This window comes from Siphateles boraxobius, unplaced genomic scaffold (genome assembly GCF_051911475.1).
Source record: "Siphateles boraxobius isolate OS27281-9 unplaced genomic scaffold, OSU_SipBor_1 11, whole genome shotgun sequence".
Classification (NCBI taxonomy): domain Eukaryota; kingdom Metazoa; phylum Chordata; class Actinopteri; order Cypriniformes; family Leuciscidae; genus Siphateles; species Siphateles boraxobius.
In genome coordinates, this window is record NW_027508711.1 from 11,511,720 (window position 1) to 11,534,375 (window position 22,656).

General features: G+C 42.9%; 1 protein-coding gene across 1 annotated transcript in view; it reads right to left on the bottom strand.

Annotated features, from left to right (window-relative positions):
• Positions 1–22,656, bottom strand: part of sgcd (sarcoglycan, delta (dystrophin-associated glycoprotein)) — a 284,743-nt gene that overhangs the window by 259,965 nt on the left and 2,122 nt on the right. The gene's annotated exons all lie outside the window — the stretch shown is intronic.

Genomic DNA, 22,656 nt, shown 5'->3' on the forward strand with positions numbered 1-22,656 from the left:
TCTTCCCTGCCGGTCCTCCGCTTCAGGGTTCAGGGTAAAACGAGACAAAAATAACAGGGCTATTCCCCCCATGGAGGGACGAGCGAGAATTGCTCTTCTGCGGAGCCCTCAGAAAATCGATGTTTGTATCCAGCGTCAAGTGCGCTTCGGGACAAATCGGTTTTCAGCGAATGCGCGCTGCAGTGTCCGTCCCAATGGCTTGCGGCCAGGCAGTGCTCATGTTCGCCCATCGGAAACGGTTTTCGATTATTCCCTGCCGGTCCTCCGCTTCAGGGTGTCGAGAACGAAACCGAAAGAGCCTCCACTCATGGTAGCCCTCAGGAAGTCGATGTCTGTATCCCGCCGTTAAGTGCGCTTCGGGACACATCGGTTTCCAGCGAACGCACGCTGCTCTGTCTGCCCCACAGGTTGCGGCCAGGCAGCATTCGCGTCCGCCCATCAAGAATCGTTTTCGGTCAAACCCTGCCGGAGATCCGCTTCAGGGGGTCGAGAACGAATCCCGATTGGTACCCAAAGCCAGGCTCGAGAGCCTGGTTCCTTTGGTAAAATATTTCGATGCATGGAAAAATTTCACGAATATTTCGCCTCGGGCCCTGCGCACCATTCAAAAGGGGTACAGGCTGCAGTTTGGTTTACGCCCACCAAGGTTCAACGGGGTGGTCTGGACTGCAGTCGACCCAGTGCAGGGTCGGGTATTGGAACAGGAAGTAAACTCCCTGCTGGTAAAGGAGGCTATAGAACATATTTCTCCACCGGACAGGGAGTCCGGGTTTTACAGCTGCTACTTTATAGTTCCCAAAAAGGATGGGGGGTTGCATCCAATAATAGATCTCAGACACTTGAATCGTTCTCTGAGGAGATTCAGGTTCAAGATGCTCACTATTCCCATCATCGTGAGTCAAATTCAATCGGAGGATTGGTTTGTCACGATAGATCTAAAGGACGCATACTTCCACATATCCATCCTTCCATCTCACAGGAAGTTCGTGAGGTTCGCTTTCGGGGGCGAAGCGTACCAATATCGGTTCTTCCGTTCGGCCTAGCTCTCTCCCCACGCACATTTACCAAATGTATGGATGCAGCTCTAGCACCGCTGAGGCTCCAGGGGCATCAGGGTACTCAATTATATCGACGACTGTATGATTCTGGCCCAGTCACAAGAGCTGGCGGTTCGGCATCGAGATGTCGTCCTCGCCCACATTCAAAGCCTGGGGTTGAGACTCAACACGAAAAAGAGCGTGTTGACACCAGCCCAGAGAACCACGTACCTGGGAGTGGTGTGGGACTCGGTCACGATGCGGGCACGATTGTCTCCTGCACGAATCGAGTCCATTCTGGCCACAGTGTCCAGGATAAGCTAGACCAAGCCATTACTGTGAAACATTTTCAAAGAGTGTTGGGGCTCATGGTAGCAGCGTCCAGCATTATTCCATTTGGCCTGCTGCACATGAGGGCCCTCCAGTGGTGGTTGAAAACCAAGGGGTTCTCCCCGAGGGGGAACCCGTTCCGCATGATCAGAGTTACGTGCAGATGCCTTCGTTTCCTATCTATGGGGAAAAAAGCTTGGTTTCTGTCCCAACGTCAAGTGTTGGGAGCGTCATGTCGCCGGAAAACCGTTTCGACAGACGCCTCCCTCATGGGCTGGGGTGGGGTCATGGACGGCCGTTTTTCGACAGGCCTGTGGCAGGACCATCATTCCTCCTGGCACATAAACTGCCTGGAGATGTTGGCGGTGTTCCGAGCTCTGAGGAGTTTCCTTCCGGACCTCAAAGGTCAGCATGTCATTGTGAGGTCCGACAATATGTCGGTGGTGGCCTATAAAAACCATCAGGGGGGTCTGAGGTCTCATCCTCTATGTAGACTGGCGCATCAGATCCTCCTGTGGTCCCAGGGGAAACTGTTATCTCTAAGAGCAACGTATATCCCAGGGAGTCAAAATCAGGGAGCAGACATCCTGTCGAGACAGGGGCTGAGGCCCAGGGAATGGAGACTCCACCCCGAGGTGGTGGAGTCAATATCTCAGAGGTTCGGCTCAGTGGAAGTGGACTTATTCGCGTCTCGAGAGACGATCCACTGTCCACTGTGGTTTTCCCTCACTCACCCAGCCCCGCTGGGGTTGGATGCCATGGTGCAGACGTGGCCGAGGCTGCGTCTGTATGCATTTCCCCCGATCGCTCTGCTCCCGGGAGTTCTAGAGAAGGTCCGTCGTGACGGGATCAGTCTACTGCTGGTAGCCCCGTTGTGGCCGGCCCGAGTATGGTTCTCAGACATTTTATTGCTCCAAGACGGCCCTCCGTGGGAGATTCCCCTCAGGAGGGACCTGCTGTCACAGGCAGAGGGCTCAATGTTTCACCCTCGGCCAGAGTTATGGAAACTGTCGGTCTGGCCCCTGAGGGGGCACAGTACCTAGAGGCTGCCCTATCAGCTGGAGTAGTGGAGACCATACTCAGCTCCAGAGCTCCCTCCACGAGGAAATTGTACGGCTTAAAGTGGAATGTCTTTACCAACTGGTGTAGAGAGCGTGAGGTGGATCCAGGTAACTGCCCAGTGGCTTCAGTTCTGGAGTTCCTCCAAGATCATTTTTCAGCTGGTCTTATCCCGTCCACACTCAAGGTGTGCGTGGCTGCCATTGCGGCTTTCCACGCTCCACTGGGTGATGGACCTCTTGGGAGACAGCAGTTGGTCGTACGTTTCCTCCGTGGGGCCTGGAGGATGAGACCTGCGGCTCGTTCCAGGGTTCCCACATGGGACCTGGCAGTCGTTCTCGAAAGGGCTGGCCGAGGCCCCCTTTGAACCATTGGAGTCGGCTGAGGCCAAGAACCTTTCCCTGAAGGTGGTTTTTCTGTTGGCCATTACCTCTCTGAGGAGGGTAGGAGACCTCCAGGCGCTCTCTATATCTAACGGGTGCCTGGAGTTTGCTCCAGGCGACATTAAAGCCATCCTACATCCCAGGCCGGGCTATTTGCCTAAGGTGCCATCTAATTCGGCACGACCTACGGTTCCTTTCATTCTCCACCTCACGTGACGGCGCATGAGGAGAGACTTCATCTGCTCTGTCCTGTCAGAGCTCTAAAAGTCTATATTCAGAGGTCCTCTACATGGCGGAAGTCGAACCTGTTGCTGGTGTGTTTCGGGTCGCCCAAGAAGGGTCTTCCCGCCTCCAAACAGACCCTCAACAACTGGATTGTCCATGCTATTTCTTTGGCCTACCAGGTGCGCAGTTTGCCTTCACCTTTGGCCGTGAGGGCTCATTCAACCAGAGACATGGCAGTCCTCTAGAGCCCTTCTCGCAGGGGCCCCGATCCAGGAAGTCTGCGATGCAGCTGGAGGGGCCACTCCTCATACCTTTATTAGGTTCTATAGCCTGAACATTCCGTCAACACCTGGCACTCTCGTGCTCTCGTCCTATGTGTGCCTGTGAGCAGCTTCACACTAGGACAGGCAGGGCGCGTTGTGGCATAGTGGGTACTCGTTCCCTCAAAGTGTCAATCGACGCAGTCCGAGTTCCCTCGAAAGGGAAAGTCCTCGGGTTACGACTGTAACCCTTGTTCCCTGAGAAAGGGAACGAGGACTGTGTCCCTTCGCCACGTCTTCCCCTGCCTGGGAGCGCTTGCTTCATCACAGAAGCTGACATCTCATGTGTGCCGGCGTCCTTTATAGCTTCCGCTTGTATGCCGTCACACATTACGTCATGACGCAACACCTATCAGAGATTGGCTTAGTTTCATTCATACTTCAGAGGCGCTACGCTGAGGGGCGTTCCCCCCCAAAGTGTCAATCGACGCAGTCCTCGTTCCCTTTCTCAGGGAACAAGGGTTACAGTCGTAACCCGAGGACGTTTTAAATATACTTATTTTGAAGTGTTGGTGCTTAATGTAAAAATATATAATGTAAACGATAAATCAAGTTTGAGAATTCTGCTGGCAACTGTATAAGGGCCACCAGGGCACCATAAAGATTTTATCAAAGAATTTGCTGACGTTCTATCAGAATTAGTATTGACTGCAGATAAAGCCCTAATTGTTGGTGATTTTAATATACATGTAGATAATGAAAAACATGCAATGGGATTGGCATTTAAAGACATTCTTGACTCCATTGGAGTTAGACAACACGTGTCAGGACCTACTCATTGTCGTAATCATACTCTAGATCTAATATTATCACATGGAATCAATGTTGATGCTGTTGAAATTCTGCAGCAGAGCGACGGCATCTCAGATCATTATCTAGTCTCATGTAAATTACATTTAGAGATAGATGTAGACCTATCACTTCTGCCACTAAAGATAGCTTTATCAATAATCTTCCTAATCAGTTTCATCATCTCAGAATCCCAGATAGCTTAGAAGAACTTGATATTGCAACAGAAACTTTTAACTCTCTCCTTTTCAGCACTTTAGATACAGTTGCTCCGTTGCGCTTAAAGAAGATTAAAGAAAATAGTCCAATGCCGTGGTACAACGAGCACACCTGGGCCCTTAAGAGAGCAGCCAGAAAAATGGAGCGCAACTGGAAGAAAACAAAACTAGAGTTATTTCGGATTTCATGGAAGGAGAGCTCGATTGCTTACAGAGAGGTTTTAAAAGCTGCTAGGTCTGCTTATTTTTTCAACCCTATTAGAAGAAAATAAACAATCCTAGGTATTTATTTAAAAAAGTGGCTACACTAACGAAAAAGAAAGCTTCAAGCCCAGAAGTTTCCAATAAACACCGCAGTAATGACTTTATGAACTTCTTTACTTATAAGATTGATAATATTAGGGACACAATTATAACTATGCAACCGTCTACTACAGCATCGCATCAGGGAGTGCATTATAGTCTCCCTGAGGTAAAATTTGATTCATTCATTGCCATAGGAGAGGAAGAATTTTGCAAACTCGTTTATTCATCTAAATCGATAACATGTATGTTAGACCCCATACCGACTAAACTATTGAAAGACATGCTTCCAGAATTCATAGATCCTCTTCTTAACATCATTAATTCGTCTTTGTCTCTAGGATACGTACCAAAAACCTTTAAGCTGGCTATGATTAAACCACTTGTTAAAAAGACGCAACTTGATCCTACAGAATTAGTCAATTACAGGCCAATCTCAAATCTACCTTTTCTATCAAAGATATTAGAAAAAGCAGTATCCTCACAACTGTGTTCCTTTCTTGAAGGAAATGAAATCTGCGAGGATTTCCAGTCAGGATTTAGACCGCACCATAGCACTGAGACAGCTCTCATTAGAGTCACTAATTATTTGCTCTTATCATCCGATCGTGGTTGTATCTCTCTATTAGTGTTACTTGATCTTAGTGCTGCATTTGACACCATTGACCACAACATTCTCTTAAATAGACTAAAAAACTATGTTGGCATTAGTGGAATTGCATAAGCATGGTTTAAATCATATTTATCTGACCGCTATCAGTTTGTAGCGGTAAATGAAGAGATGTCTTATCGATCACAAGTTCAGTATGGCGTACCACAAGGCTCAGTTATCGGACCGCTGCTTTTCACTCTGTACATGCTACCTTTAGGAGATATCATTAGGAAACATGGAATTAGCTTTCACTGTTATGCTGATGATACTCAGCTCTATATTTCTTCCAAACCAAACGAAACTCACCAATTCACAAAATTATCGGAATGCATAGTTGATATAAAAAATTGGAGGAAAATTTTTTAATTTCCTATTACTAAATTCTGAAAAAACAGAGATTCTAATTATTGGACAAAAAACTTCCACACGTAATAACCTAGAACACTGTTTCCCTTTCAAGGGAACTCGAGCTGCGTTGAGACGCGGTGGGAACGCTCTGCGTGATTGTGTCGTGAAGCACGTGTATAATCAGTCCAATGGAAGAGCAAGACGTCATAGGCGGTGACGTCATAGACCAGGAAGCTATAAAGCACACCAGAAAACAGACCGCGACAGCTTCTGTTGCCTTCAGCAAGCGATCTGTGTATTCTGTCCTTGTCATATTTATTGTTGTCTGTCAAGTTGCAATATATATATATATATATATATATATATATTAGTGCTGTGCGTTAAACGCGTTATTAACGGTGTTAACGCAAACACATTTTAACGGCGTCAATTTTTTTATCGCGACATTACCGCTCTTTTTGCCCTAGCAAACTTGTATTTTTTTCACATTCTGTTGCAACAACTAGTAACGTTAGAAAAACTACAACATCACACCGGATAGCTAGACCGGAAACAAAACAACAGGCACGCCGCACGTACTTGTTTGGGCTTGCGCGCCGGCCAAAGAGTAGTAGGCTAACGTTACGTTTTGAGTGTATGGCGCGAGCGCGAGACGCCGATCTAGAGACGTGCACGCTCAACGCAATAGAGTGCGGCGCGGGACTAGATTTGATGGCCGAGTGCGAGGGTGGGCTCGAGCGGTAATGCACTCACTCTGTGTGCGGATACGGGAGCATAAAACGATTCGCGGGACTCCCGCAAACTAGAAATATCTATGAATAAAACATAAAAACTAATAAATTTTTATTCATATGTTGCTCAAAAGCAACAAGAACAACTAAAACAAAATAGAAACGATTTACAGGCCAGAGTTTCTTTTTATAACATGTTTGCAGCGTTGAGGGATGTAGCCAATCACAGACATATGTGTTGATTTCTTGAACGCAATGGCCGATCAGAAGCATTTAAAATAGACTCCCCTCACCGCTCAAAGCAGACTTTTTGTTCAGTGCTGAATTCTGTATGCTGGCAAATCCTCAAATTATAACAAACAAAGTGTATATATTATGGAAGATGCATTGTGCAGTCAGCTTCATTGATAATAACAGATGTGTCAGATTGCGATGAACTGATGTCAGCTTTTTAGGAATTATAAAGGGAGCGCACTTTGCTCGCATTCAGTCATGCCAAACCATGCACTCAGTAGCCTGCTTGCTTTTATGTTAACAGTGGTTTGTGTGTTAATGCTTTAATAACAAATAATTTATCAGGAGCATTTATGCTGATGTGTATGGTGGCGACACGTAGGCGAAAGTATTTGGAGGTAGCCTACAAAAAAAGAGTCTATTTGCGGGCGGGAGCGGGACAAAAATGTTGCGGGCGGGAGAAAGTAACATAGAAAGTAGTTGAGAACGTCAGTTATAACGACCCACCCACATATTAAAAAAATGGACGGGTTTAAATCGGGCTCGGGCTCATAATTACAGTTTATGTGTCGGGCCGGGCCGGGCCGGGCTCGGACACAATGCGCACGGGCTCGGGTCGGGCTTGATTTTTTGGGCCCGATCTAAGCTCTACAATGGATGACTTCAGACAGAAACACATGGATACCACAGCTAAGAACAAACTTACTGCTGATCCACTTTTCCATGTTGATAAGAGCATTAAAATTAGAAAAAATAATGAGACAAATAGAAATCAAGGGACATTTAGAATAGATAAAAATGTGCGATTAATCGCGAGTTAACTATGGCATTAATGCGATTAATCGCGATTAAATATTTTAATCGTTTGACAGCACTAATATATATATATTATGGCAAAAGAGAGCAAGCAGCTTTTGTGTTGTTCCCTGCCCACGTTATATCACGGGTGGGGACACACACATCAGCTTTTTGTTACTATTTGGGAGTGGAGCATGCCACAGTCAGTTCTCGAGGGGGCTGACTGTGAGCATTGCGAGAAGCTGTCCGTGAGGACGCTCCGCTCCCGCCGGGCGTTCTTCGAGGAGGACGGTTCGGTTCGCGCTCCCCGCACGGGTCCCGCTGTTGCCGATGCACGGCGGCGACTCGCATTTTGGGGTTCGCAAACGGATCTGTCAGCGGGGGTAGGGACGGGCCCCGCCCTGTCTCAGCTTTCACCTGCCAGATCCAGTGCTGGCGATTTCCAGTTCCGAGGAATTGGTATCGTTAGTGTTTTGTTTAGAAAAAGAGAACAAAACAAATAAAGATATTAAGAAAAGGCAGATGTTTGAGTTTTCAATAAATGAATAAATAAGTCAGCTCACAACTCTGTTGAATAAAGAGGAGCTTTAAAAGGAGGTTTATCTAGTGCTGTTGCTAGTTAAATATTTTCTGGCCAGCTGAACATTATGAGAGTGAAAATAAAAAGAGTTTATTAGATGAAATAAATCTAAAAACAGAAAAACTCGGTATCTCAGCCTCCTCGTCGGGGACTGCCGTTTTTTCCCTATCTCCACACCACACTGAGGTGTCGAGATCGTGGAATAGTCGGTTTCTATTTTATGTGTTTAATGCCCAACGTCTAACTATAGTAATGCTATGGGTATTAAGTATCATGGTATGACAGTGCCTCGGGTTAAAGAGACGCTTGCTAGCTTTCTCTCTCCCGAGTCGGCGTCATCATTTTTAACCCCGACGTTACCCACCAGCCATATAAATAAAATTTTTTATTAGGCAACGCTGGTGGGTAAATTATAAAGACATGGATGAATGTGAGGTTGTCAGCATTGACGCTATTCGAGAATTGCGTCGTGCAAAAACAGATAAACTATACTGGGGAGGGACGGTTTCGAGAAAACGTTTCTCCTCTGCGTCCTCTGGGTGGCGACTCTCTGAGGAGGGTCGCAGCACGGCCAGTTCGGTTGTTTTCCTGCTGGTGGCCACGGAGCGATATATATATATATATATATATATATATATATATATATATATATATATATATATATACGTTTTTCTGATTTAAAAATAAAGAAAAATAAGATAAAATTATGTCTGTTCTTCTGGACGCTCCGCTTTCCAAAAAAAAAAACCTAAGAATAAACCGTTCAGCGGCGTTCCAGAGGTTTCTTCCTCACCAATCTAATGTTCCTGAGACTGCTGGGCGGAGCAGTCTCAGTCTACTAAGCTCCTCGCAGCACAGAGTGCAAAAACGAGCATCACCATTTGGGCTCCTCCACAATCGAAGGGGACTTGGGTGGCGGTAGCAGTCTAGCCAGTTAGAGATATGCAAGATCTGAGGACTATTTTATCTCTAAAAAAGCTTGGACAATAGGAAGCCCTGACGCCGAGACTATCAGGCTTCTAAAGGGTGGTCCCCTCCGGGGTAGGGATGGTTTTGAGAAAATCGTTTCTCCTCGGCGCCCTCTGGGGTGCGACTCTCTGAGGAGGGTCGCAGCGCTGCCAGTTCGGTTTTCCTGCCGGTTCGCCGTTCAGGACACCAAGGTGTCAGTGTCCCCAAACGATCCTCCAAGGGGGGTCGTAGAGCAGTCAGTTCGGTTTCCCTGCCAGTTCGCCGTTTCAGGGTGCCGAGGTGCCTGCTTTTTCCAATGATCCTCCGAGGAGGGTCGTTGGAACTAAGTTATTTAAAGGGAGGCAAGATCTGAGGACTGTCGTCATCTCTAATAAAGCTTCTGAGGGCTCCTCCGGGGCAGGGACGGTTTTGAGAAATCGTTTCTCCTCGGCGCCCTCTGGGGTGCGACTCTCTGAGGAGGGTCGCAGCGCTGCCAGTTCGGTTGTTCCCTGCCGGTTCGCCGTTCAGGGCACCGAGGTGTCAGCGTCCCCATACGATCCTCCGAGGAGGGTCGTAGAACGGTCAGTTCGGTTGTTCCCTGCCGGTTCGCCGCTTCAGGGCACCGTAGTGACTGTTCAACCAAATCCAGAGGCCAGTCTTGAGAGACTGGTTCCCCTAGTAGAATTTCTGGCAGCGTGGAAACTACTGCCACATATTTCTCGGTGGGTCCTGCACACTATAGAAAAGGGTTCAGAATTCGGTTCTTGTCCGCCCAGATTTCTAGGGGTCCTCCCCACTGTGGTGGACCCCGAGCAGGCTTTGGTTATGGAGCAGGAAGTACTGACACTTCTGCAAAAGGAGCTGTAGAAGGGGTTCCTCCTCCCGGCAGACAGTCAGGGTTTTACTGCCATTACTTCATTGTTCCGAAAGAGGATGAGGGGTTGCGTCCTTCTCTAGACCTGCGTCAATTAAACAGCAGGTTTCAGAATCTTAAGTTCAAAGTATGCTTACGCTAAATATGATTGTGTCACAGATTCAGTCCGAGGACTGGTTTGTCACAATTGACTTAAAGGACGCTTACTTATCTATCCATCCTAATCACAGGAGGTTCCTGAGGTTTGCTTTCAGGGGCGAAGCATACCAGTATCGGGTTCTTCCATTCCGCCTAGGTTATCACCCCACACCTTTTACAATATGCGTGGATGCAGCTCTGGCTCCTCTGAGATTCCAGGCTATTCGCGTATTAAATTATATCGACGATTGGTTGATTTTAGCTCAGTCCGAGCTTTTGGCAGTTCAACATCGAGATGTCGTTCTGTCCCACATAAGGAGGTTGGGGTTGCGGCTCAACACCAAAAAGAGTGTACTCCTCCCAGCTCAGAGGACCACTTTCTAGGTGTATTATGGGATTCGACAACAATGCAAGCACGTCTGTCTCCTGCACGTATTTCTGCGATTTCTCACAGCCGTAAAGAATGTAAAACTAGGTCAGTCACTCACTGCAAACAGTCTCTGAGACTGTTGGGGCTCATGGTAGTTGCGTCTAACGTAGTTACTTTTGGCCTTCTGTACATGAGACCCCTGCAGTGGTGGCTTAGGACCAAGGGGTTTTCTCCGAGGGGAAATCTGTTTTCGCATGATCAAGGTCACGCGGCTATGCCTTCGTGCCTCGGTCATGTGGAAGAACCTTGGTTCCTCGCCCAGGCCCAGTGTTGGGGGCTTCTTGTCGACGCATAATGCTTGTCATGAGTGGCCGCTCGGTGAAAGGTCTTTGGCTGGGGCTCATGGTAGTTGCGTCCAACGTAGTTACTTTTGGCCTTCTGTACATGAGACTCCTGCAGTGGTGGCTCGGGACCAAGGGGTTTTCTCCGAGGGGAAATCCGTTTTCGCATGATCAAGGTCACGCGGCTATGCCTTCGTGCCTCGGTCATGTGGAAGAACCTTGGTTCCTCGCCCAGGCCCAGTGTTGGGGGCTTCTTGTCGACGCATAATGCTATCGACGGATGTTTCCCTCACAAGTCGGGGACAATCATGAGTGGTTGGTCGGCGAAGGGTCCGGACAACACACTGATGGTCTCTTATATAAGAGCAGATATCCTGTTGAGGCAGGGGCTGTGGCCCGGGGAATGGAGACTTCACCCCGAGGTGGTGGAGCTTCTTAGGGAGAACTTCGGTCAAACTACAAGTCGACCTTTCGCATCGCTTGTACAATGCATTGCCCTTGTGGTTCTCCCTCACGCATCCAGCTCCGCTTGGACTGGATGTAATGTAATAGGTGTGGTTGCCGCTACACCTATACGCTTTTCCCGATATCTTTGCTCCTGGAAGCTCTGGAGTTGTGGATACTGTGGGCTCGGCCTCTGAGGGGGCCCAGCTCATAGATTCAGGTTTCTCGACCGAGGTCGTGGAGACCATACTCCAGTCTAGAGCTCCCTCCACGAGAAGACTAATATGCTGTTCTCTGCCTGGTGCAGAGAATGCCTTCTGAATCTCGTTTCTGCCCTGTTGGTACAGTACTTGATTTCTGTAATAAATGTTTCTTTGCTGGGCTATCTCTGAGGAGAGATCCTTAATTTCGTCTTCTCCGTGGTAAATGAGGCTGAGGCCTGCACGTACTTGGATTTGCACCTGGTTGGTGGTAGTATTGGTTGGTGGTATTGTATTTCTAGGTCCCTACTAAATGTGCGGGTCATTTGTGCTCCAGGCCTTCTGTCCTCTACCTTTAATACCCCAGATCAGGAAAATCTTAAATCTGTTATGCCCTGTCCGGGCTTTGGATGCTTAGGTCCACAGAGCTGCTCAGTGGCGTTTATCAGAACAATTATTTGTCTGCTTCGGGTAACCTAAGATAGGTTGCCCTGCATCTAAACAGATAATGAGCAAGTGGGTAGTTGAGGCTATCTCACTTGCTTATGAAGCGGCCGGACAGCGTTCACCTGTGGCTGTTCAGGCCCATTCTACAAGGAGTATGGCTGCCTCTAGGCTTTAATTTCGGGTGTTTCCCTTCAGGATATTTGTAATGCGGCAGGCTGGTCCTCACCTCATACATTTGTCAGATTTTATGACCTACACCTCTCCACTCCCGGGGCTAGGTTGCTTGCTTCTAGTGTGCGCAAGGACTTCACACAGAACGGGCATTTGTCTTATGGCGTAGTGGGTATGGGGTTCCCACCGCGTCTCAACGCAGCTCTTGTTCCCTTGAAAGGGAACGTCTCAGGTTACGTATGTAACCCTGGTTCCCTGAGAGGGAACGAGACGCTGCGTTCTCCTGCCATACTTCCTGCATGCCCTGATCGACTTGCTTCAGGCTTTTTCAGAAGCTGTCGCGGTCTGTTTTCTGGTGTGCTTTATAGCTTCCTGGTCTATGACGTCACCGCCTATGACGTCTTGCTCTTCCATTGGACTGATTATACACGTGCTTCACGACGCAATCACGCAGAGCATTCCCACCGCGTCTCAACGCAGCGTCTCGTTCCCTCTCAGGGAACCAGGGTTACATACGTAACCTGAGACGTTAACACTTGATGGCTGCTCTGTTAAGTCTTCGTCGTCAGTTAGGAACCTGGGTGTGCTCTTTGATACCAATCTTTCATTTGAAAGTCACGTGTCTAGTGTCTGTAAAACCGCATTTTTCCATCTTAAAAATATATCTAAATTACGTCATATGCTCTCATTGTCAAATGCGGAACTACTAGTTCATGCGTTCATGACATCAAGGCTAGATTATTGTAATGCTCTACTGGGTGGTTGCCCTGCACACTTAATAAACAAACTACAGCTAGTTCAAAATGAAGCCACTAGAGTTCTTACCAGAACCAAGACGTACGACCATATTAGCCCGGTTCTGTCAACACTGCATTGGCTCCCTATTAAACATCGTATACATTTTAAAATATTACTGATTACTTACAAAGCACTAAATGGTTTAGCTCCCCAGTACTTGAGCGAGCTCTTAACGCATTATAGTCCATCACGTCTATTGCGATCTCAAAGTTCTGGCCAGTTGATAATACCTAGAATATCTAAAGCGACTGCTGGCGGTAGATCCTTTTCCTATTTAGCATCAAAACTTTGGAACAATCTTCCTAACATTGTCCGGGAAGCAGACACAGTCTGTCAGTTCAAAGCTAGACTAAAAACACATCTCTTTGACCTAGCACTCACATAACACTCTATAGACTTCTATAATTCAATATTAGGCTGCTTAGATTAGGTCAGCCGGAACTGGGAACACTTCCCTTAAATCCTGATGTACTTGTTACATCATAAGAAGAATGGCATCTACGCTAATTTTAGTGTCTTTGTTTATCCCGAGGTTTTCCCGCAGCCTGCCAGATCCAGGCCGTTTCCAGATCTGACGAAGGACTTTCGCCTGGACCCGATTACAATGCAGTGCTGAAGTGCCAACTAGCCTCTCCCTATGGAGGATCCCTTTACCACTCTACAGATAAAGCGTTGTGGATTTTTTTGGTTCGCGTACCTACCCGAAGTGATAAGATAAAATAAAATTCTGCATCAAAATGTATAGACAAGACAAGTAGTTTGTTTAGGCATGGTTTGTAAGAAATTACACACCTGCGCACATATATTCAAACGCACATAACTATAGAATCAATTCTTAATGCGCATGTGAACGCCATCAGCGTCTATCACAGGTTCGCGTTTAAAGTCTGTTTAGAGAGAACGGTGTCGTCTTAACGCCCCCTAATTTAATAACAAACTATCATTTAGACGGAAGTGAATCAATCAAAACTAACTTTAGCTGGAATTTTTTTTTTTTCAAGAACCACTATAGAAATACTTGGAGTTTTATAGTGTTACCTTAAATTATCTCTGTTACCTTAAATCTCTGAAATCTCTTAAATCTCTTAAATCTTGTTACCAATCTCTGTTACCTTAAAATATATGTTTATCTCTATAAAGCTGCTTTGAAACAATCTACATTATTAAAAGCGCTATATAAATGAGGATGACTTGACTTGACTTATGTTTCCCTGTATATCTCCACAGCACCACTGCTGTGCTGCATATGTAATCAGCGCTACTGCACACCTTTCTCTCACCTGTTTCTTATTTCCCTGCACTCTGTTTCCTGGGCAACCACAGTTGTGCAGCATTGTAATTAGTGCTCTTACACACCTCTTTCACCTGATTCCCCACTTGTTTGATGTCTCACACTATTTAGATCCCTTCTTTATCTGCCAGATTATTTTGACTGTTTTTCTGTCATTCTCCAGCCATTCAACTATTGCTATATTTAGTCTTGTCAAGTTATTTGATCTTGTTTTGTTTCTCCTAGCCCTGTCCAGCAGCTTAGTTTTCCTCAACCATTTTAGGATTTGCCTCTGTTATTGGACCTTTGCCTGTACCTGGATTATTCTCTGCCCTGTTCCTTGGACTGTGTTTGCTGGTTCTGACCCTGCCTGCCTCTTGACCACTCTCCTGTCTTGCCCTCTTGCATTGTTGCCTTGTTGGACTGCCTACCCGTTGCTGACCCTTGTCTGTTCTTGGACTACGGAATCATCTCTTCCCCCTATGCTCTGTGACTCGGCTACCTGAATTATTATTGTTCTCTTTTACTTAGCTTTTTGCAAGATCTGCTCTTGGGTTCTCGGTTTGTTTGTTTTTTGTCCAGGCGTTACATAAACTGCATGAGCACAAACAGGGCACACATTGAATATAGTTCTCTTTTGCTGCTTATAACATTTCAGCGGTTTAAAGTAACTGTTTATTTTTAAACACCATTGCTTAAAAACGAATGCAAATAAGCTTCCGTGACAGCAGCGTCACGTGAGCACATAACTGTGATAGAGAAGATAGTCCAAAATCTCTACCAGTTGATACATTTCTACTGGTTATTCATGTCTGCCTCTATTCTTCCCACTGAAGTGTACATGTCAAAAAGATCAGCCTAGAACACCTTAAATCAGAGAGAGTTTGAGTATAAGAGAATCGGTAACATTATGTTAATTAACACATGTTAATTTGATCATTTACATGTGTGATTAACTGTAGAACAAAACAATGTTGACTATGTAAATCAAGCTGTTCTGCTAAACACCATGTGAAACACATCCTTTTGTGTTTCACAGAAGAAAGAAAATCGTTCTTTTCCGTACACTTGTGTGCTTGCGGTGCACTGGAATGAGTGTTTGCTGATGGTGTGAAGTGAGCTCAGAGCTGTAAGTGTTAGAGGATCTGGTGTTGATAGCTCAGAGATCAGGAGGCTCAGGTGAGTCAGTGCAGTGGTCAGAAGTAATTAAAAATAGGACTGGTCATCAGTGGCCAGTAAAGGGACCTTTGGGAACAAACTGACAAAAAATAAATATCTTGATCTTAAACTAATTCTACGTGCGAGCATACACAAAACCACGATAGCAAAACTAACTTTCCAAATCTGATTTCAAGATATAAATACTCCATAATAATTATTGTAGTTGAAGATGGGGTAGGTTTTGACTTTTTTTCTCTCTTGTCCATAGATATGACTAGTGTAAATCTCATCTAAGCACATTTACTGAATTGTTATGAACTTATTAATCTTGACTTGAATCTGAAAATCAATCTTTGTAAAATGTATTCCATGTTTTTTAATTATTTGTTAACAGTAAATTTTTTGAGTTACTCTTTTACATTTGTAGCATAAAAAAAAAATATATATATATATATATATATATATATATATATATATATATATATATATATATATATATATATATATATACATATATATATATTAAGTGAAAAGTACACCCTTGGGCTAAATTGCCCAGAATTAAGATAAAGGCCTCCAGTGGAATGTTATTGTTGGTGTCTTCATGATTTCATTTAATAATTATTAGAATTCATTATAATATTATTATATAATAATTCCGTTATTCAGATGTAGCCAATGCGAGTGTGTGTATGTTTATTTATGCTCATACTCTTCGGTCTTAATAAGGTTTGCATTTTCTGTAAGGGGAAAGTTATGTATGAATCTTGGCCAGATATAATGATTTTAAAATTAAAGAGGAGATTTTGGCCTGTCAGAGATGAAAGGAAACCTCATTCTTATATTATTGTCTATCTCTGTGCGGTATAATTCATCGAGATAGTCCTCTAAACCCAGTAATATGTTATGTTATTGAAATAAAAATGTTGCACCTTAAAAAACCAAGAAACATAAATAGAGCAATTACTTTTAGTTTGAAATAATTTGCAGTTGATGTTTCTTTGATCAAAAGGTTGTAGCAATTACAGACCACTTCCAACATTGCAATAAAAATGTTTTCAACATTATGATATTGTGAGACTTCAAACTTCATGACTGTGGGCATGTTGTGGTTCTGTCCTCAAAGGCATAATGTAAAATAACTATTCACTGACGAAAGGTCTCACCGGCATATTATGAAAAGTCCCCTATGAAATGGAGTGAAGGGTGCAAAGACTTAACAAATAAATGTTAGTAATCTCAGTAGGATTTGTGCACTATATTGAAGAACAGTCCTATAAATACAACCACAATAAAATAGTTGTTTTCTGTGCCTTAATATATGCCATACTTTAAGTGTTTTGAAGCATCTTACAGTAAAAAAAAAAAAAAAAAATCACATTATTATCCATGTTGTTCATCAATGCATCATCAGTTTATTTAATTTACCACAGTGAATAAACTCATTCGTTCAGCTGGACATGTTCAGAATCTTCAGTTGTTCATCTTGTAAGAATTGGTAACAGCATGACTCTTGGTTTTAGGCAATGCTATTTTACCTAAGACTATAACTAAAGATAAAATAAAAGAATATAGAAAAAAGGTAACATTATTTTGGGCACCATTCAAAGAATGTTTTCCAGGAGAGAAAAATCAAAGGGCTGCCTGAGTCTCTTCGTCTTCCCACAGAAGTGTCTGGACTGGCGGGTTTGTGTGTATGACTGGAGGGCTTGTGTAATGATTTTACACAGACAGTCCACCACTCACTCAGCCCTGATTCTAACGTAATGAACAGACCATAGTGATGAGTGCCTGGACAATTATTAAGACTGTATTACATTGTTATAAAGAGGTTATTACATTCTAATAAACTACATATTGAAGTAACATAAAAAACATGGAAGTACTGTTCAGGCACATTATCTGGGGACTCATAATATGATTTTCATAATACTAGTCATAGTTATTAAATTAAAATAAACTATGTATTACTGTAACATATGAACGAAGCAGTCCTGTTCAGATGACTTAACTGTTTTTTTTATATGTTATTAGTCATACCTGTCACAGTTAAAGAATAACTTTATATAATATAATATAATATAATATATTTTAAATAACATAGGAACATTGGTAGCAAAAAGCTCATGTGTGCAAATGGAAATTCTGTCATGATTTACTCTCCCTCATGTCTTTCCAAACCTTTAGGCCGTGTGTCCACCAAAGCATTTTTTCACGCAGCTGGCATATAATTCCAATTGTTTTCAATGGGAACACCGCGTTATTTAAACGCCATGAGCGTAACGAGGCGCTGAGCATGTATTTAACGCTCAAGCGCTGAGCGTTCGGTGTTTTTTTACTGGTCGCCAAGAGTTGAAAAATTTTCAACTTTGGGTAAAACGCAGTGCTCATCACTGTCACTTTTTACACAGCCGTCCAATCACAGTGGAGGAGGGGTGGGACAAAAACCACACCAACCAACTGTCACAACATTCTTTCTGTACAACGACATCAACCAGCAGAGCTAACTGAACAAAATGGATGAAAAATACATTTTTATTATGAAACAAATTATCTACGAAATCAGTTACAAGTAAACTGTGCTGCGGATATTCTGTATCATAGCAACGAATCGTCTCAACTGAAAAAACGCAGAGCTGCCAAAACGCTCTCAAGCGCCCACAGCTAGGCGTTTTCAGCAGTGTCTAGCGTTTTCAGCTGGCTAAAAACGCTTTGGTGGACACACGGCCTTATGCATGTCTTTCTTCTACAGAATGTTAAATTGAAAGAATTTAACAAAGAAAGGAGTCAATGAGAACTGAAACTGTTTGATTTCCAACATTCTTCAAAATAACATATTTGTTATATGCTAAATTAAATAATTGGCTTTTATATTCTCAGTGAAATATAAATAATTTTATTTAGTTATTATGTGTAACTCTACACACTAGTGTGTCGGGTAAATTTACGTCAATTAATTAAAAAAAATGTTTTTCACAATAAATATTATTCAGTTGCAGGTTTTTTTTTTTTTATTAATATTTTCTTTGGGCAAAAACATTAATAGCAAAGAATGCAATCACACTTTCAGTCATAGGTCAGACCTTCAGATAGCCCCACCCCCAAACTCATACCATTGGCTGAGTCAATTGAGTTGACCATTGAGTTGGTCAAAAAGCTCGACAAACATGTTTTACACTTTTAAGGGAAATCAACCTACATGTATCTAACTTATACCTGTCTCTGCATATTAAGCTGGGATAGGAGGAAACATTTACAAATCAAATAAAATGTATTTTTCAATACCAACAAACTTACATTCAGTCTGTCAAACAAGTTTAATATGAAAACAATGTGTTTTTGACTGATGCAATAAAATATATATGCAATTTAACAATTTAAGTGACTGAAATACTTTGTCCCAAAAATAATAAGGATTCATATACTTTATGAGACCATGTCATTTAAGTAAAATGCTGAAATAACAAAAATGCTCATATGGGGAATGCTTATTTTTGTTGTCCATACAGTATTCATCCAAGGAATTCTGAGTTGACATTTCTGTAATTACTTTAATTTACAATATGAAACACTCTGGAGAAAAAATCCTATTGAAATGGTAGTGAGGAGACTGACCTCTGGGAAGCATATCAAACAGCACATCCATACTCTGTAAACGTGCAGACACTCATAAACACACACCTCCTTACACAGGCCATTACCACCTAACCAACTTGTCTGAAGCAGCAAATAACATGTCAGAATTCCCTATGTGGCCACCATATTTACAGCATTACAGCCCGGCACACTCTAATGATGTGTTTTATCTCACTGCTTTTATGGCTGACATCTCCCTGACACACAAACACACATACAGACACACACCTGTCCGATGCTCCTCACACATCTCATCTGATCAGCAATAGAAGGAACACTTTCTCGGGTTGACCTTTTGATGGAAGATGCTTGACCTTGGCTTTCCTTGTCACTCAGACCCTAATTCTTCAGGAAAAAGCCTCCTATGTTTATTAGGATCTCATTTAGATGGAGTAGAAGATCTAATGCCGAGCCAACACTCATCAGTCAGAGTGAGAGAGAGAGAGAGAGAGAGACAGGGTGAGTGGTGGGGGTTTTCAAAGCCATCTGTCTGACCTACACTTTTTCAGTGAATGGGGGTCAGGGTTAGCAGCCATTCTAGGGATGGGTCACAATGGATCACTTTTTCTACATCAATGGTAAAAAAAAATTCTTAAGCTCACCAAGACTGCATTTATTTAATAAAAAGTACAGTAAAAACAGTAATATTGTAAATATTACAATTTAAAAGAGCTTTTTTTAAATGGAACTTATTCCTGTGATGGCAAAGCTGGCTTTACTCCAGTTTCTGGTGTCAAATGATTCAGAAATCATGCTGATTTGCTGCTCATGAAACATTTCATAATTAATTTTGATCAAGGGGATGGAAAGGTGTAGTGCCAAACACTAGTCCCAAACAGATTAATTAAATAACTTCTTCCGGTGCATAGATAAAAATAAAATAAAAAAATCGGAATTCTCATTACCATTATTGAATATCACAAAAACGTACCATAACAATTAATTTTGATGAAATAAATGCAGTCTTGGTGAGCATTAGAGACTTGCTTTTAAAAACATTAGAAAAAAAAAATAATTATTTCAAACTGTTGACCAGTAGTTTAAACACACTCACTGACCACTTTATCATGTTCAACTGCTCTTTAATGCAAATATCTAATCAGCTAATTGCATGGCTGAAACTCAATGCATTTAGGCATGTAGACATTATCAAGGCGATCTGGTGAAGTTTAAACTCATCATCAAAATGGGGAAGAAAGGTGATTTAAGAACGTGGCACGTTCTTGAACATGGCATGCTTGTTGGTGCCAGACGGGTTGGCCTGAGTATTTCAGAAACTGCTGATCTATTGGAATTTTCACACACAACCAGGGCCCCATTACTGCACGGGCTTACCTGAGCTTAAGCCCAGGACCTCAGGCTGAGGGAGGGCCCCAGTGAGACTGGAAAAAAGTATAACTGCATTTTATAATGAGTTGACTTTCCCTTTAAAATTACGCTTTATTGCTTTGCTTTTGAGTACATGTGCGGCGTTTCAAGTCCTGCGCGAGAAGTGTCAAAAAGAGCCGCGTCTGGAAATCACAGTTAGGTAATCACAGTAATCACAGTCTAGCATATCGCACACTGGACAAATCTCTTTCAGTTCAAAATAGCAGTCAAAAACTGTTAAATCTATTCACCAAACAGGCAAAAGTTCATGGTGAACATCAAGTGTTGTCAATGAGTTTGAAGTTAGGTGTTTGAAAAAACACAGCAAACGGAAAGAGCATGATATATATTATTATAGCTCTCTATACAAAGCATAGGCTACGACTTTATTATAGTCACAGAAAGACAAATATTTTGTCGAAAAATGCACAATACACGATCTTCCAACTTAGAGTTAAATCATTATGTACATTAACAATAATTTGTAACAAATATAATGTGATTTAATGGAAAACTATGTGAGTGGCATTCTTTTGAGCGGCAGGATTTTGAACAGTAGCTGGGCGCTGTAGGTACACTCATAGAAAACTAGCTGCGTCTCATTTCAAAGGCTGCGTCCTCCGGAGGTTGCATTTGTAGGCTGCATACGTCATGAAGAATGTCTTATTTCAGAACAGTAACCATTATAAAATTAACCGTGATTCCTAGTGAAGCATAATTGTTGCAATTTCCTAATGACTTTGGAATGTAGTCATCAGTTTACTGAAATGAAGCAGCCTCAATGACGTATGCAGCCTACAAATGCCAACTCCGCAGGACGCATGCCTTAGAAATGAGATGCAGCTATGTGTTCGAAGACGTGGTGTGGCACTGCTCTTCTAATCTGGTGTGTGACCCCCTTCAGTCAAACCCTCTCAAAACTTAGTCGATCGCACACCGGACAAGGGAGTCACGCAACTACAACTCACAGGTCTCGTATCGCACACCGGACATGTCGTTCAGTTCAAGAAAGCAGTCCAAATCTAATAAAAAAAACATGCAAAAGTTCATTTTAAGAAGTGGTGTCAATAAGTTTGATGTTTGAAAAAACAGAACAAACAGAAAGAGAAAGCGCAATCTATATTATTATCTCTCTATATATGAAGCCTCAGAAAGACAAATGTTTTGCTAAAAGATACACAAAATCTTCTTTGTAAGGTAGTCAGGTCCCCATGTTCAGATTACATTTTCAGCTTTATAAAAAAAAAATTTTTGTATATTTTTATATAACATAAACGAAACTGAATTGATTTTTTTATTAAGTTGTTATTGCATATATTTCACAAGGCTGATTTGATAGGAAGATGTAGCTGATGTATGCAGTAGTTCTAAGTAGCCAGTGCAAAGTTACTTCTCTTTTTATTTTTTATTATTTAGCTTTTTAGTAAAACACCTGTCAAGGTCACCTGAAACCAGCCTAAGAATTACAGTTAAGACAATTTATTCAACTACTTTTTGAAGCAACCCTGAGTCAGTTTGAAAATATGTAGTTTTGCACATCCCAAGCACCACAGACGAGGCACTTCCTAGACTGTCTGGCTACGTACAAAGATGTTGAGCTTATATTAATACGTATGATTTCATGGATGCATAACTTGAGCTGATGTCATATTTGGACTCTGAAATAACATCAAGTTTCAAGTTTCAAGTTTGTATTTATTTATATAGCACATTTAAAAACAGCAAACAGGGCTGACCAAAGTGCTGAACAATACACAAGATAAAGAACAAAGACAAACCACACAATCATGACAGAAGCTCACAATGAATTAAAAGCTAAAGAAAAAAAATAGGTTTTAAGAGAGGATTTAAAAACAGTTACAGATTGAGCAGCTCTGATGTAAACCGGAAGGCTGTTCCACAGCCTAGGGCCAGCAACAGCAAAGGCTCTGTCCCCTCTATTCTTTAACCTAGATCTGGGGACAGACAGATCTCTGATCACCAGACCTCAGGTTTCGTGTGGGGTTGTGTGGACAGAGTAGCTCAGACAAATAGCTCGGTGCCAGATTATTTACGGATTTAAAAACAAATAAAATAATTTTAAACTCGATTCTAAAATGCACAGGTAGCCAATGCAGAGATTTTAAGATAGGTGAAACATGATCAAATTTGCGTTTTCTTTTGAGGAACTTTGCAGCAGCGTTCTGTATTAATTGGAGACGCGCAATAGACTGTTTGGGTATGCCAAAGTAGAGAGAGTTGCAATAGTCCAACGCGATGTAATGAGCGCATGGATTGCAATCTCTAGTGTTTTCTCAGAAAGGGAGGATTTAATTTTAGAGAGAAGACGTAACTGAAAAAAGCAAGAACTAATCACCGCATTGATTTGTTTTTCAAATTTCAGGTTTTGATCCCAGAGAACACCTAGGTTCTTAATGCAAGATGACTTTGGATCAAGATAGTCCAGATCAATGTTGCTGCTATTATAGTTGTCATGGGGGCCA